General features: G+C 39.3%; 1 protein-coding gene across 1 annotated transcript in view; it reads right to left on the bottom strand.

Moving 5' to 3' along the window:
• The window catches only part of LOC108541016 (zinc finger protein basonuclin-2-like), a 447,341-nt gene that overhangs the window by 410,385 nt on the left and 22,392 nt on the right, over positions 1-14,564 (bottom strand).

Genomic DNA, 14,564 nt, shown 5'->3' on the forward strand with positions numbered 1-14,564 from the left:
GAACCAAATTTCTTTTTTTTTTTTTTTTTTTTTTTTTTTTTTGAGATGAAGTCTCGCTCTATTACCAGACTGGAGTGCAGTGGTGCAATCTCGGCTCACTACAACCCCTACCCACCAGGTTCAAGCAATTCTGCCTCAGCCTCCCGAGTAGCTGACATGCACCACTATACCTAGCTAATTTTTGTATTTTTAGTAGAGACGAGGTTTCACCATGTTGGCCAGGATGGTCTCAATCTCTTGACCTTGTGATCCACCTGCCTTGGCCTCCCAAAGTGATGGGATTACAGGTGTAAGCCACCCCACCCTGCCCAAATTCCTTCTTATTACAGTCTAGGAATCAGTCTGACAGAAGCAAATAAATTCGCCCAATGTCATGTTTATTTGTATCTGGAGAAGAATTAGAACAAAACCCTCAGGAAAGTGATATGGTTCCTACAAATCCACCCTTCTCTTGCCACCACCAATTTCACTCCCTCCTCCCAAGTGACAACTGACCTATTCATCAGATGATAAGATCTTCTCTTAGAAGCACTCTGCCTTCAAAGAGGACCAAGATTAACAAACAAATTCAAAAACACTCTTCTTGACAATTTCAACCTTCTGTCCCTATAAGCATTTTACCAGGATCGTCAAAAAGTAAAGACCCACTTTGAGTCTGAACTCCATTCTTTTTCCATTTCCTGGAACAGTTGTTCTCAAGCAATGAAATGCCAAGAAGGATGAGAAAAAAACTAGCTTGGGAAGCCAAGAGCTTCGAGGTCATTAGCCTCAGAGCAGTAATGGTTGAATATATTCCTTTATGGTTCCTTTATCCTTAGTTCACTAAGGGCAAAGAGCAATTTTTTTTCTCTCATGTTTTTCAAGTGTTATCATCCTTATAGGCCCATTACGGGGGCCTGACATGCTGGGAATTGCTGGTTATTTGGCCACTTGCCATAAGGAATTATTACTACTGCACTTATGACAAATGGTGTCCCTGACTCCAGAAGGAAGACCACTCCAAAGGCAATGATGGTTGACTAAGTAAGCCCTTCAAGAAAATCATGTGAACTCAAACCCTGCTTAAAACTTCCTCATTTCATTTTGAATAGTAACTCTGGTCCTTCACATGGCCTCCTACCCCCTTCCTTCCCTCCATAGCCTGATACCAGCTCACCAGCCTTACTCTACTATGTTCTCTCAGAACCACTTACAATGGCCTGTCCACACCTCCAACGTCCCAAGCAAGCACTCTCTAATCTCAGGCCTTCAGTCCTTTTGCAATACTCAGCACCCTCTACCTTACCCTCAGACAACCTAGTTGATTTCTCTCCATCCTTCAGATCTCAGCTCAAACAACCCTTCAGAGAAATCTTCTCTGACCCCACAAACTGCATTTGGTGGTCACTGCTTTATATTTTTGGATTCTGAGTAATATTCTATCTGGCAAATGAAGACTGGTCTCAAAGTTCAAAAAAACTTTGACCATCACTGGCCAGTTTAAAAAAAAAAATCCCTTAAGGCAAAATAATTCTGATATTTGCAGTATTTAATTTTTACTCTTTTTTTTTTTTTTTGAGACGGAGTCTCGCTCTGTCACCCAGGCTGGAGTACAGTGGCCGGATCTCAGCTCACTGCAAGCGCCGCCTCCCAGGTTTACGCCATTCTCTGGCCTCAGCCTCCCAAGTAGCTGGGACTACAGGCACCCGCCACCTCGCCCAGCCAGTTTTTTTGTATTTTTTAGTAGAGATGGGGTTTCACCGTGTTAGCCAGGATGGTCTCGATCTCCTGACCTCGTGATCCACCTGTCTCAGCCTCCCAAAGTGCTGGGATTACAGGCTTGAGCCACCACGCCCGGCCTAATTTCTACTCTTAACTATACTAATAAAAAATTCAATGTTATAGATTTTTGGAAGTGAACCCCAAATCCACTTGTTGGGGTCAATGTTCATTTATTTCAAACACTCCAAAAACAGATCAATACTTTTCAAACTGTAGCCACTTAGTACTCCTCCTTTCCCTGTGTTGGTTGCAATGAGTGACAGTTGCAGAAAAGCAAAAAATGCACCAGGCTTAGAGTTAGACTATAAGTCAGACCTTGCTACTACCAGCTGCCTGACCGCAGGCAAATCCACTATCTTCTCTATGCCCAGTCACTCTTCTGTAGAAAGAACAATGCTACTTCCTTAGAGAACTCAGGAGACATACATCTTGAAGCCAGTGTTTGCCTTCCACAGTTAACATTTTACATTTTTGCCTTATTATTTAATAATACTGGTCTCCTCACCCATTTGTGAACTCCATACAAGTAAGGGATTTTTAGTCTTTTTTCTCTATCACTGCATCCCCAGAGTCCAGTATAATGTCTGTCCTGTATATAGTAAGCACTCAACGAAGAGTTTTTAAATAAATGGATTAAGAGACAGTGCAGTATGAAAATAGATTCCATCTCCGTGTATTAGTTTTGCTTTTTTTTTCAAGTGAGATGTTAATAATTCTACAAAGAATTATTAACATATGATTAGTTACTATTCTTTCATAGAATTCAGCATTCACTGGGATCCAGTCGGTCATGGATATCCATGGGTACTTAAGAGAAGTCTAGTCACTGAGTTTCATTCACTTATAGTGGCTTCATTCCTCTAGTATCACCAATTGTTCAAAAGAAGAACTGAGTTAGAGTGTTGTGCAAATATCAACACTGTCCTTCCACACAAATGGAGAAACAATTCATATGGATGAGATGTTAGCAACAGCAACTTCATATAATAGCAAACATTATTTGTCTTTTCTGCATGTCAAAATAGTTTAATATTTTAACTGATTGATTTTCAATCAATAGTGTTGATTTTTCTTTGTTAAGTATATTTATAATCATTTTACATGTAGTAAACTCACCTAATTCTCACCACCACAACCCCATGAGTTAGGTACCATTATTATGCTTATTTGATGCAGAAGGAAACCTCACTGCATTTGTGGTTATAAAAATTGTGTACTTGGCCGGGCATGGTGGCTCACGCCTGTAATCCCAGCACTTTGGGAGGCTGAGGCAGGCAGACCATTTGAGGTCAGGAGTTTGAGGCCAGCCTGACCAACATGGTGAAACCCTGTCTCTACTAAAAATACAAAAAAATTAGCCGGGCATGGTGGCACATGCCTGTTAGTCCCAGCTACTCGGGAGACTGAGGCAAGGAGAATCTCTTGAACCTGGAAGGCAGAGGTTGCAGTGAGCAGAGATAGCACCACTGCACTCCAGCCTGAGCAACAGAGCAAGACTCCATTTCAGAGAAAAAAAAAAATGTGTACTTAATATCTATCTAGCAGAAAACTAGTGTGTGCAAGGCACAGTTCTGGTATCCTATTTTAAATATGAGGTTTAACTCTCTTGCCAAGACAAACAGATTTAAGTTAAAGAGGTTTTACAAGAATTGGTGTCTAAAGTTGAATTGTTTTTTCCCAGGCTTACCAGTTTGAGACTTGCTCTAATAGGATAAATCTTTCAACTGCAGGGAGTCTTCAGTAAAACACAGCACCCATCCCACCTAGTTAAGAATCCTGGCACTAGAAATCTATTTCACCCCACTCAGCAGGCTGCAGTACATAATTATTTTCATCTGGTTATAACACGAGGTAGTGAGTTTAATCTCTCAAAGCCTACAGGGATTGATTTTAGCAGTTTTAGAAATTGCCTCTCACGCTATGAATGTGCCTCACAGCAAGACGGTCCTGCTAATGGTTCCCAGATTAGGATCTGGAAGGACCAACGGCTTCCTCCTCTTCATAATTTCCTTTCCTTTGTGGGCCAAGTCTATGGTCATTCAAGGTATTCTCATGGCGCTGCTTTCAAAAACAATTTGTTCTGATTTAAATGAAGAATCAGAGGTCATTTTTTAAAGGTATAATCAATTATTACTGTAGCTGGAGTCTAATGAATGCATATATAAAGTAGACCATCAGAAACATATTCTTAGAAACATAAGGGATATATGAAAATTAAATAGAATCCCAAACAATAATGTGGCCATGAACGTGAAGAAATCTCTAGTTTGTCTTGTTTTTTAAAACTTTGGCCCAGCTCTTCCTTCTAGGGAAAAAAAAAAAAAAAAATCCTAGAAAACCCAGTTCGAGAATATATTTAATGTCTCCTTAATTCTTACTAAGTTTGACCCTACTCAATCAACCCTAATTTGTCCCAGGTTCTAAGTGAACCCTCCTCACCACACAAAGTCATCAGAAATGAAAAGAGGACACTCTGCTAATCACTAATTTTAAAGTGAAATTGCTACAAAGACTGGGACTAACAAATCCAATAAAGTAAAAATGATCTAATAATACATTTTTTTTTTTTTCAGTTTTTGGTGGAAGAACCTCAAAAAAAAAAGAAAGAAAAATATATATGCAAATTAAACTTCACTTCCTGCTTATAAAAGATTTAGAAAAGGCCCTTGGGCTGTCCACAGCATTGAGTGATAGCAGGCCACTTATATTAACAGTGACAACTACATGTCTAAAAGGTATTCAACTTACACACCTGGTTCAACATATGTTAGAATATTTTGGCTCTGCCAAAAAAAAATTTTTTGCCATACCATAAATTCTCTCCCCACTGTCCTGGTACCTCAGGTGGGAGACTACATAGGTAAGTTCTAAGAGTCAAATTTTTATAAGCATAGAGAAGTAACAAAACACTTTCAAAATGCTGCTTTCTTTTCATGTTTTTGAACCCAAAAAATGGACCCACAACAAAGACCTCAGTAATATAAACCTGAAACACTATGAAACATAATCTTAGAAAACCGTAATTCTGGCCAGGCTTGGTGGCTCACACCTGTAATCCCAGCACTTTGGGAGGCTGAGGCAGGTGGATCACGAGGTCAGGCATTCGAGACCAGCCTGGCCAACATAGTGAAACCCTGTCTCTACTAAAAATACAAAAATTAGCCCAGCGTAGTGGCAGGGGCCTGTAATCCCAGCTACTCAGGAGGCTGGGGCAGGAGAATCGCTTGAACCTGGCAGGCAGAGGTTGCAGTGAGCTGAGATTGTGCCACTGCACTCCAGCCTGGCCGAGACTCCATTTCAAAAAAGAAAACCATAATTCTACCAGACTGGAAAGTCCTTGGTAGACTGCCAGGGTCTTCCATCTCCAGCCTCGAAGTCAATGCCTGGTGAAGAGGAGGTTCTCAAATGATACTTGTAGAATGAGATAAAGAAAACCTCAGAATTATTTAAAGTACTTTCAAACATGTTATCACACTGTGATCCTCTGAAAGTATACAAGACAGGTATTCTTGAACCATTTCAAAGATGAGGAGCCCTAACTTCAGAGCTATCAAATTAGCCTGGTCTTAGGGATCCTAAGCTTTTCTATTTACCATCAACTCTGCCTCAACATTTAAAAAGCTCAGGGTTTCCAGGAGGTGGAGGTTGCAGTGAGCCGAGATCGCGCCATTGCACTCCAGCTTGGGCAACAAGAGCGAAACTCTTGTCTTAAAAAACAAAACAAAAAAAACTCAAGAGTTACTACTCTTTCACTTTTGCTCTGCTTTCTGTATTTTATGATACTTGGTACAAAAACGCCAAAAGGAAAATGTAACCAGATCACTCAGATGCCGAACCCTAACAAGATCACTACTGCCCTTTGGAGCTATCCAAGTCTGATCGCTCAGGCTACCAGGTATTTAGGTCTACTTAAATAAGGCATACATAACGCAATACTTACACTGCACTTAAGTTTCAACCTACCACATATTTTTAACCAAAAATGTTTCTTTGGAATTTTTTTTCATGTACAGATCCATACTGACAGTTTAACTCTAGATAGACTTTTACAGGTAAAACAAAGCAGGCCCGGCATAGTGGCTCACGCCTGTAATCCCAGCACTTTGGGAGGCCGAGGCGGGTAGATCACTTGTGGTCAGGAGTTCGAGACCAGCCTGGCCAACATAGCAAAACCCCATCTCTGACTAAAAGAACAAAAATTAACCAGGCGTGGTGGTGTGCGCCTCCCAGCTACCTGGGAGGCTGAAGCAGGAGAATTGCTTGAACCTGGGAGGCAGAGGTTACAATGAGCCAAAATCATGCTGCTGTACTCCAGCCTGGGCAACAGAGCAAGACACTGTCTCAAAAATTAAAAAAAAAAAAAAGCAAAGAAATGCGAGTCGTGCCAGGCGCGGTGGCTCACGCCTGTTATCCCAGCACTTTGGGAGGCCAAGGCAGGGGGGAATCACCTGAGGTCAGGACTTTGAGATCAGCGTGACTAACATGGAGAGACCCCGTCTCTACTAAAAAGAAAAAATACAAAATTAGCTGGGCGTGGTGGCACATGCCTGTAATTCCAGCTACACGGGAGGCTGAGGCAGGAGAATCACTTGAACCCCGGAAGCGGAGGTTGCGGTGAGCCAAAAGCACTCCAGCCTGGGCAACAAGAGCGAAACTCCGTCTTAAAAAAAAAAAAAACAGAAAGAAAGAAAGAAATGCGAGTTGTTACCTCAAATTTTTTAGGTTCTGTGGATTTCACTGTAAAAACTTATCACCATAGAATCACATCACACTACCACATATGAACTACAGAATGGTAAATCCAGTGTTTTCAGATTCCCCAACTTAGACTTCAAAGTAGACATGATCTTCACCTGGTAGCTCACAGTTGCTCTTAGGTAAAACTGTATTTCAACTATGGATTCAACATTATTTATAGAGTATTTACTGTATTCCTGGCTTATGCTAGGTTTGATGATTCAAATATGAATAAAACATGACTCTTCATCCATGGGAAGGACAACATTAATAGTACTTGAGAAAGATACAAAGAAATACAAAAAGGCTATTGTATTGGTCTATGTGTGCCACAGATGTGGTTGCTACATACAGTTTCTTAAGAAACACACATGAAAGAAAACTACTAATTTCACTGGTCAATAGAGGTGCGCTAACAGAAGTTAGCTCTTACATAATTCCTCCTTGCAGAAAGAGCTGATACATAAAAGTTCCTAACACAGTTCCCAACATAGTGGATTAAATTGTTAACAACTCTGAATAATTTTCTCAGATAACAGACGTTAGAAACTTAAGGATTCTTTTCCTTAAAAGTGAAGCAATGATTCTCTAACAGTTTGTATATAATATACATATCTGAAAGTAATCTTAGTTGCTTTCAATACTGCTGAACCAATCACAACTAGCACTTGTTGCTAAGGTTATGCATCTTTTAATGCCCTGATTATACTGTGCTATGTATCAATATGGTAAAAGTTACACGCCATCACCCATTTTGTGCCAGTCTTCCTGCTTTGTAGTACTAAAATACTGCCCAAATTACTAGTTTTGAAAGCTATCCTAGAATAGAAATAAAACGCCCTACACCAAATATTAAGCAATGATAAACATTTAATTAACTGTGGCTCATTAGATGACTACCTATCTGAAGGGACCTATTACGTTTGACACACACAGACCTGCAGGTGAGAAGACAACCCCATGTGAGTCTAAAGCATGCTGTGCACTCTGTAGCTCTTGGACCAACCACTTCATTCCTTCTTAGGCACCATTACTATATGCCTATTAGGCATCCAGTTCTATAGCATGTAATTCTCTCCCAAAACTGGAAGCACACTGGCTTTCAGTCAGAAAAATTAAAGGCTGATTAGAAGATCCTCTCAACCTTACAGCCAAGAAAAATCTAATTTCCGATATATAAACTGAATTGAAAAGGATTTTTACAAATGATTAGTCAACCGATGTGGTGCATGCACCTACGTACAAACATGCACGCCTGCAAGCACACACCCACTACCACCCCATGACAGTTACCAGAAACTGCTAAACTAATTCCAGAACTCCTTCCAATGACCCAAGACACAGTTGCAGGGTTCTCTTCTCAATGGCCTTTACCAATCTATCAATATTGATAAGAGCTGAAATCTGTTTTCCATCTTTAACTTAATCTATTCTTCAGATAAAGAGGTCTAAAGAAGTACCAAAGAAGTTACAAAGATCAAACAGGTAGTCAGTGACAGAGTCTGGGTTAGAAAAAATCCAGACCTTGTACCTTCTGGTCCATACCACAGAGTCTATCTGTAATGTTTATCACATACCCACTAAATCTTACTATTCTTTAATTTATCTGTGTCCTAATCATTTAACTTCTTACCATCTCATTTTGGCAGTCACATATGCTCCTCTCCTGTTTGCTTTTACAGAATCCAATGCCCCTGGCTTAAAAGGGGAGAGAACTTACTACCATTTCATATCCATAGGGTTAATGAATGCCCATAGTTAACATGGCGTCCTCCCTTAAGCCATTAGCTGTCACTCAAAAGTTCACTCTAAAGCTTGATGTTTGCTTCTGCTCAGAAGTATTTATTCACCCTATCACAAGTGTTTTTCCTTTAATGTCACAATGGCAAAATACCACCGTGGTTGTATGCCTTTCCAAATACGCACATATGTGACAAGCACTATACAGTTTTGTCACTAAGACTAAAGAACTTAAATGGTAAGATATACCAAAAGCAAAAAAGAATTACCAGTTCAAGGGACTGGGTAAAACTGGTATTCCTATGCTTGTTACCTGCCACAGAAACCAAATACAATGTTTATAAACCTGACACCAAATAAACATTTCAATCATAGTTAATTCAGCAGTTCTACTGTCAAATGAGCCTACAGCTGCTCATCAGAAAAGGGTTACCACATGAATGCACTCAGATTGGAAAATACCTTCATTACTCTTTAAATACCAGAACAGATTTTGGCCGCTTCACAATAAACAGGCCTAACTGTAGATAATATCGTATATAACAAAATCAGCTTTTTTGACTGAAATCCTACCAGTTCCACCACTGTAACCTCAGCTAGGGTAATTAATATTTTCGTTGTTCTTTCGATTTCACATTTGAACACTGTAGTTCTCTACTTCATGGGCAGAAATGACCTAATGGGCAATGTTCTAGGCAAATTTTTTTAAAAGGTCATAAATTAATGGGCAAAAGAGTCCTTTCTTTAAACAACACATAAGCAAACCTGAAAGACATCCACCATTTTAATGAGTTTTTGTCAGGCACTGTGCTGACCCTTACCCAAACTATGTCTTATTGAATCCTCATTCCACCCCTAAGCAATGAGTTATTACCCTCCATATTTAAAAATGAGGAAATCCAGGCTTAAAGAAATTCTGTCCCTTGTCAAACTTCCCACAGCATAGTTGGGATTCAAACCCAGGACGTTCTGACTCCGATGCTTTCTATACCTTCACAGACTATGCTACTTCCACTACACTATAAATACTTAAAAATCATTTGTAAAAGTATTGTGAGGCCATGAGAACCGTAACTAATTATTCCTCAAAATGCAGATATCCTGGCCGAACAGTATGTCCACAGTCAAACCATCACATCATCAAAAGCTAATCAAACCCAGGGCATAAGGTGTGTGTGGGTCATTTAAGGTAACAAGGGAACCCTTATGATCCTTGAGTGGTTTCACCGCACTGTAGTATTCACCATGCCTTCTTATAAAATCAAAAATACAAAGTTTGAAAATATTTAAACAATGAAAATAAAATATGTTAAAAAAAGATAAAACACTTCAAAATAAAAGATTAATCCATGAAAAGAGCTGCATGCATGATGGCTGCCCATGGCAAAAGATGTATTTCCCAAGCCTATGTCTGCAAGACATTATTATCAATTTTCTTTTTTTTTTTTTTTTTTGAGACAGAGTCTCACTCTTCTTGCCCAAGGCTGGAGTGCAATGGCACAATCTCGGCTCACTGCAACCTCCCCCTCCCGAGTTCAAGTGATTCTCCTGCCTCAGCCTCCCAAGTAGCTGGGACTACAGGCATGCACATGCACTACCACATCCAGCTAATTTTCTATTTTTAGTAGAGACAGGGTTTCACCATTTTGGTCAGGCTGGTCTCGAACTCCTGACCTCAGATGATCCACCTGCCTTGGCCTCCCAAAGTGCTGGGATTACAGGCGTGAGCCACACACCCATCCTGCAAGATATTATTTAATGCACATATTTTTTGGAGTTTTGAAGCTGTTTTGCCTTATGTTATTTTACATATGAACCTCCACTATGATTTTATTATCTTACAAACTGTTGATCTACCAAACTAGTAAGAGAAATTCACATAGAAAAGATGCTGGCATCAGAATTTCCAAAATAGTTCACGTAGTATAAGTATGATACTTTCTGTTCCTATGATAGGAAAAAGAAACTAATGGGTGTTTGGCACTTGCATTACACACATACCATGCTAGGAACTGTCACATATGTCATCTCAGAAATACTCCAGCATAAATATTATTATACCTACTTTATAGAAAACAGTGGGTCAAAAAGTAAAAGATGCTAAGGGCTGGGGAGGGGGAATGGAGGATTTACTGTTGAATATAGTGTTTCTCTGTGGAGGGATGAAAGTGTTCTAGAATTAAATACTGCTGATATTTCCACAACCTTGTGAGTATACTAAAAACCAGTGACTATACACTTTAAAATGGTGAATTTTATCTCAATTTTAAAAACTGAACAATCATGGTAAACATTAACATTTGGGAAATCTGCTTAAAGGATATATAGGAATTCATTGTATTTTTTTTTTTCTGATTCTTGTATAAGCCTGAACTTACTTGATTTTTGTTTGGTTTTGTTTTGTTTTTTGGAGTCTCTTTCTGTGCAATCTTGCTGCAGTGCAATTTCAGCTCACTGCAATCTCCATCTCCTAGATTCAAGTAATTCTCCTGCATCAGCCTCCCAAGTAGCTGGAATTACAGGTGTGCACCATCACACCCAACTAATTTTTGTATTTTCAGTACAGACGGGGTTTCGTCATGTTGGCCAGGCTGGACTCAAACTCATAACCTCAAGTGAAGGCCTGAATTTATTTCAAATTTAATGAAACAATAATATGAATATATTTAACATTACTGAACTGTACACTTTAAAAAGTTGAGGGTAAATCTTATGTGTTTTTTACCATAATTAAAAATGGATTTGACAGACAGATAATTGACTGATAGAGAGATAGACGAATTTGCCCAAGATTCTACCATAGTCAGTAGCAGAATCAGTATTCAAATTCAGGTCTTTACAACTCCAAAGCCAATACTCTTTCTCATAAGCCCAAAAAGGGCAGGGTTACAATTCTGTTTGTACTGGATAGTACTGAGATGTCATTTATGGTCGTTCAAAAGGTGTACACTAAGATACATTCCTTTTTTGTGTGTGAGACGGAGTCTTGCTCTGTTGCCTAGGCTGGAGTGCAGTAGCACAATCTCAGCTTACTGCAAGCTCCGCCTCCTGGGCTCAAGCCTCAGCCTCCCCTGCCTCAGCCTCAGAGTAACTGGGATTACAGGTGCACACTACCACAGCCAGCTAATTTCTGTATTTTTAGTAGAGATGGGGTTTTGCCATGTTGGCCAGGCTGGTCTCAAACTCCTGACCTCAAGTGATCCACCCCCTTTGGCCTCCTGAGGTACTGGGATTACAGGCGTGAGCCACTATGCCCAGCGTACATTTTCTTAAGCTCCTTTTTATAAATGAAAACTCTATTACCAAGTAAATGGATTTTAGTTAATGTTTCTGAGCTACTTTAGGTTTACTACGTAAGACTACAAATGTGCGTGGAAGGAGAAGAGGTTTAGATACTATGCTTTTCATCAAACAGTTACTCCCAATTGAATATTATTCAAAAACAAGCAGAATTCATGTTAGAAATCAAGCAGAAATTCACGTTAGAATTTTTCTTCCAAGTCAAAATGCCGTAACTGATAGTGCCATGAGTGTGCAATGAGTATGTGAAATATTTGTCATTATCAAATTCTGGTTTCTACTCTAAGTTTTTTGTTGTTGTTGTTGTTCATTTAAAAATCTTTTGGCCAGGCAGGGTTGCTCACACCTATGAAGTAGGAGGATCGCTCGAGGCTAGGAGTTCAAGACCAGCCTGGGTAACATAGTGAGTCACCATCTCTACAAAAAAATAATAAAAAATCTTGTAAGAGTTTAGCAATTTCTCATACTTTTTTTTTTTACATTACAAAAAAAATTACAGACAGGAGTTTCAACACACATTTTAAGTGCTAGTTTACCAATCACTGACACAAAATCTGATGGGCATTTGCATAGATGGGTATCTTTGGGTTTGAATTGGGGACTTATGACTAAATACCATTAATATGCCAACTGCATAAAATATCCATATGCCTTTACAAATCATGTTTACTTAAAAAGTTAAGAAGCAGAATTTAGCGTTCCATTTGTTAATCTGCAATCAAGTACACACCTCAAAAAATAAACATTTCTTTAAAAAAAAAAAAAACAATGTCAGGTAGCAATTCTAGGGGTGGGAGCAAGAGTAATATTTTTACAAGTATTTTTCCTTTTTTTTTATTTGAGACAGAGTCTCGCTCTGTCACCCAGGCTGGAGTACAGTGGCACACTCTCAGTTCACTGCAACCTCCGCCTATCAGGTTCAAGTGATTCTTCCTGCCTCAGCCTCCCAAGTAGCTGCGATTACAGGCACAAGCCACCACACCTGGCTAATGTTTGTATTTTTAGTAGAGACGGGTTTTCGCCATGTTGGCCAGGTTGGTCTCAAACTCCTGACCTCAGGTGATCCACCCGCCTCGGCCTCCCAAAGTGCTGGGATTACAGGCATGAGCCACTGCACCCAGCCATTTTTCATTTTTTTATATCAATAACTATTCGGTCTTTTCCAGGAAAGGTATTATAGATATCTGGGGCAGAACAAGTCATCACTGTATGTAAACTACTCTGCCATCCTGATGCTGCAGTGTCCTTGACCCACTAAATAGCAGGAGGCAGCCCCCCAATTCAGTCATTTGTGAAAAAAAAACATCACCCGAGATTTCCAAACACTCTGTGTAGGTAGCAGCACTTCCAGGTTCAGAACCCAAACAAGCCTTAACACCTTCCACCTGTTAGTATTTCACTGCACTGATGAGTAGGAAGTTCCTATCAGTCAGGCTGGGGGCCAACCCTCCCAGGCACTGCCAGGATGTCCCATGTTTTGAAATAACTTTCTCTTAGGCGGCCTATCAGCATAAATTCGGATTTCTATCATGTTATTCTTAAAACCAAACATACCTGCATTCATTTGACTGACACCATAAAAACTCTAAGAGAAATGGCATTTTTTTAAATGGAGGGACCTTTTAATTATTCAACGCCAGCTTTTTACAGTTACAGTCCTCAGAAGTCACATGGCCTAGACCATGGAGCTTCTCAAATGCAACAAGTCATAATACACACATTAGAAAGAAACCACTGGTAGTTTGGTTTTTAAAATAGGAAAATTATACCAGGAATCCAAGCCCCATGTTCCAGAACACAAAATGTTCAAGTTCAATGCCTCTGCATACTTAAGTTACCACATGACAGAAACAATGCAGAATTTAAAAAAACTAATTTAGTATAAAATTAAAAAGACCTAAGTTTGAAATACAGTTTTGGTGAATTTCTAACTATAAAAAAATGAAAGAAAAGATGCTTCAAAGTAATACATTAACTTAATAAGAGGAAAGAAAAATCCAGCATTTTCAGTGTTAAATTCTAAACCATAATCAGTAACAGAATTGTACAATCTTTTCACTATTTCCTTAGCAACCAAAAGGTCTGTTCATTAATAAGAAAAGTCATTGTATTTCTCACTTTGAAAATATTTGTCACCAATTCTGTGGTATATTCTTTCCCAAGTTCTGACTATTATCGTCCACCACGCAACACAGCACCGCGCTAAATACCACAATATATCACCAGCATTAACTGCTCCCAGTCCTAAGACTTTAATTTCAACAAGGCTGCAGCTCAGAAACTGAAGACTGGTAGAGTTTCTCTTCCAGCAGGCATGGACAAGGACCACATATTTTCCTACATGCTGGTGCATATGAGAAACTGTTTGCTGCCCCAGTCATAAGCATATCTAAGACAGGATTTCTAAGTTCGTGAAAATTCTACAATACACTTTTACAAAAGAAGTCCCAAATTATTTTAGACGAATCCTTGAAGAGTAAGTGACCAAAGCACCAGTAGGTTTTCCACAAGCCACAATCTTTTGAAAACTTTGAATAAAAAGAAATCCTATAAAATTTTGGTATCACAGCACTAGACCATTGATTTCCAATTCACAGATGAAATATCTCCGTCAAAACTGCAAAGGCGGTCAGTATTAGTGTCTAATTACTGGTAAAGCGAGATGTGCTTTGAAAACACCCAAAACTTTTCTTCCCTGAAAGCACACTATTTCTGCAAAACACAAAGTAGATAATATATTTAAAATAGTAGTATCTGTTCACAATGTCAAGTTGCTGCATGGTAGAAAACAATCTCTGTAGCAGGTCCTCAAGATAAAACTAAATGTGAAGATGTATGCTGCGGTAGGTCTACTTTCCAATTACTAGAAGTAAGCATGCAAGAGATATAATTAGTTATGACACTAGGACAGGCATACATGTTTCAACACACACGCAGCTCAGAACAAAATTTTTGGCACTATATGATAGAGAACCTAAACCAAAGACTCAAAGAAAGGTTATGGAGTGTGTGTCTTTTTTTTTTTT

Source organism: Rhinopithecus bieti, unplaced genomic scaffold (genome assembly GCF_001698545.2).
Source record: "Rhinopithecus bieti isolate Rb0 unplaced genomic scaffold, ASM169854v2 scaffold_71, whole genome shotgun sequence".
In the NCBI taxonomy this organism is placed as follows: Eukaryota; Metazoa; Chordata; class Mammalia; order Primates; family Cercopithecidae; genus Rhinopithecus; species Rhinopithecus bieti.